Genomic DNA, 3,880 nt, shown 5'->3' on the forward strand with positions numbered 1-3,880 from the left:
GGCATAATTATGTTGAAAATTCCTCAAATATTTCGTACCTAAAATACGATCCTACAGCTTGCACCAAAACTATATACTCAAATAGCTTGTCAAAGTCTTGCTAAACGACTTACAATGTCACTATGACCCGCGTCCTGTATACCAACCACATCCTATACAATTCAACTGCAAAATTGCTCATTGTATTGAAATAACATCAATCTCCCTGGACAGTAGCCCCCTTCTATGCCTAGTATCCACCCAGTATACATCCAATCCCTTTTCCACATGACAGTATTTTCCTCACTTGATGATATTGTGTTTAGTAAAGCTCATCCATAGAGCCTATAATGTACTTGGTAACATTTTCAATATCTTTTAATCTTGATTGAGAGTAAACGTATTAGCTTATTTTTATAAATATGTAAAAATAATTTTCATAAAGTAAATAAATTTATCTTCAGGTACATAATATGTAATCTTTAATTGGGTGGAAGCTTCATTCTCAGCCCAATTTTCTTTCTTTCATCCCTTATGAATGCAGTTTCCTGGAATATTTCCTACTAAATCTCCCATGACCAAGATACAGTATCCAAATCTACTTTTAACTGTGATATTTTCTCAACTCAGAATGTGCAGAATCAGTAATTCTATATTCTTCTGTAATATTCTACAGCAGTGGTGATATTTTCTTCAGATTATAAGCATATATTAAGTAGTATTATAAAATCACTTTGAAGATATTTTCTAAAAATGACTTAAGGACTTTTCATGGTCCCTGTTTAATTAACACTGGTAACATACTTTGTAGAAAGTATTACTTAGGGAGGAATAAAAACAATATATTCAACAGCTATAATGGCTGCTTTTAATGTCAAAACATTGAAATAAAATCCCCATAATATTATGTCTATAGTATTAAAACCTCATATATTACCATTAAATCAGCAGTTAAATGACCACCTTTTTTCCCAATATTCATTTGGATAATTTGGCAAAAGATGAACTAGGAAAGGACAGTCTTAATGGTTAAAATGAAAGTGTGAATTCAGATTTACAGAGAATGGAAGTAACATCAAATAGAAAATGATAATATTCTGACTCCCTGATTTTGGATGTCCGTCTAACTTGACTTTTTGCTTGCTAAGATCTGTCTTGTCAAGATAATGCCCCTCTGTCCATCACTCACCTATCATATTATAGGGTGGACTTAAGGAAATAAGTGAATAAACCAGGCATCCAAAGATGTCTGGAGAAAAGGACTTTGTACTGATGGAAAAGGGACAAGAGTGTTGTACATCTTCCCCCTTGTTGCCCTCACTCCAGGTACAGTGTGGCTGAGGCTGTGTTCCTCAGCTTCTCTCCTCACTGCTTCACAGTTAGATTCAGGAGTTTTTGTGTGGCTATTTTCTGAGATAAAAATTTGACTCTCAAAAAATTCCAAATATTCACGAACTAAAAAAGATGCATTTGTATACAGCAAAAATTTGTTATAATTTTTATTTGAATACATCCTTATTTCAACATCCTCAGTTTTCCTAGAAGAGTGCTACATTAATTTCAAAATATGCTGTATAAAAGAGAAAAAGATTTATAAATTAAACTTCATCCCTTAGGTCTATCAAGACCCCACAGATAAGGTAGGAGATTCATGTGTGATCCCTTTTTTTAAATAACTAAGGGCGTCTAACTATTTTAAGTAAAGTTTTACTTCACTCAATTTTCATATAATTCTTAGGCTTCTTCTGAGTGTAAGGCAGCCTTTTAGGTAAGTTTCATACAATAATAAACAAAATAACATTTTCTGTTGTCATAGATTTTACATTCTAATGTGGGGAGAAAAAATAAACTAAAAAACTAGATTTTAAAAATAGATTCAACTAGAGATTATCATGGAAAGTGAAGAAAGTCAAAGACAAATACCATATGATATCACTTACGTGTGGAATCTCAGATATGACAGAAATGAACCTATCTATGAAACAGAAATAAAATCTGGGACATAGAGAATATACCTGTGGTTGCCAAGAGGGAGCAAGGTGGGAGAAGGTAAGAGTGGGAGTTTGGGATTAGCTGATGCAAATTGGTACAGAATAGATGAACAACAAGGGCCTGCTATAGAGCACAGGGAACTAGATCTGATATCCTGTGACAAACCATGCTGCTGCAGCTGCTTAGCTGCTTCAGTTGTGTTTGACTGTGTGAGTCCATGGATTGCATGCAGCCCACCAGACTCTTCTACCCACGGGAATTCTCCAGGTGAGAATACTGGAGTCGGTTGCCATTTACTTCTTGAAGGGATCTTCCTGACCCAGGGATTGAACCTGGGTCTTCTGCACTGCAGGCAAATTCTTTACCACTGAGTCACCAGGGAAGCTAGTGACAAACTATAATGGAAAAGAATATGAAAAAGCTGTAATTACTGCTGTATAGCAAAGGGACTCAACTATCTATCTATCTACATTTACATACCTATATATAGATAGCCGAAATCTGTTTATCTATCTATCTAAATAGATAGAAAGCTGAGTCCTTTTGCTGTACAGCAGAAATTAGTACATCATAGTCCAATTTCAAACAATAAAAATAAATTTTCAAAAATAAGCAGAAGAACTGAATACACATTTTCCCAAAGAGGAAATGCAGGTGGCTAACAGGACATGAAAAGACATTCAACATCACTAATTATCAGGGAAATGCAATTCAAAACCAGAATGAAATATTATCTTTCATCTGTCAGAATGGCCATCATCAAAAAGAACACAAATAACAAGTGTTGGTGAGGATGCGGAGAAAAGGGAAATTGTTGGTAGAAATGTACATTGGTGCAGTATATGGATGTTACCCACATATATATCCAAGATACAACTGTAAAATCTTATGAAAAAAACCTGAATGGATGTTTCCTGCTTAAGAAAAAATGAAATTTTGCCATTTTAAGCATGAGTGGACTTGGAAGGCATGATGCTAAGTGAAATAACTCAGACAGAAGAGACATAGGATAAAATTTATATAAGAAATCTAAAAAATGCAACAAGGCCTTCCCTGAGACCTCAGTTGCTAAAGAATCCACCTGCAATGCAGGAGACCCCAATTTGATTCCTGGGTTGGGAAGATTTGCTGGAGAAGTTAGGCTACCCACTAGTCTAAATAGTGTGAGCCACTATATTTTGCACCTGTAACTTGTATCATACCACGGCACATTTACAATATTTCAGTACAAAACACCATATATCATAAAGTGCATGGCGTAGTAGAAGGTTGACTAGTACGGTAAAGGGAACAAGTACAGGAGGGAACAGAGAAGGGAGGTCAGAGTAAAACATTCATAAGCTGAGCTGTAAGGCACGGACGTCTCTGTCTAGAAGATGGCAGCTAGGCAGCCTTGAAGGAGAAGTGGTCAGAAGCAACAAATGTAGCAAAGAGCATCTCAAGCAAATGGCACAGAAAATAAAAATGTCTGGAGGAGGGATGGTGCCTGATATGCCACCTGGAAATAACATTGCAATTACTTTTTCATTAGATAAGCTCTTGGGTTGGACAAAAAGTTCGTCCCTGTTTTTCTCTTAAGAGCTTACAGAACACTGAAAGTACATTTGACCAACCTAATATGCCTTCCTTCTCCCACAAATAAACAAACAATTTCTAAACAAATGCAATAAACAAATACTTTATTTTTAATTGCTTGTTTTCTGTTCATTAGTAACTGTGGCATCGTAGGATACTGACATTTATTTTTCCCCTCTGGCGAAAAGCAATTTCTTGCTGTGGATACTTATATATTTATGCATATTTATATGTACATATATTTATATCATTTACTTTATATATTTATATGTATATACACAAATATATAGGCCTTCCTTGGTGGCTCATATGGCAAAGGAGATGCAATAAAGGA

The sequence above is a fragment of the Ovis canadensis genome, chromosome 2 (assembly GCF_042477335.2).
Source record: "Ovis canadensis isolate MfBH-ARS-UI-01 breed Bighorn chromosome 2, ARS-UI_OviCan_v2, whole genome shotgun sequence".
Taxonomy (NCBI): domain Eukaryota; kingdom Metazoa; phylum Chordata; class Mammalia; order Artiodactyla; family Bovidae; genus Ovis; species Ovis canadensis.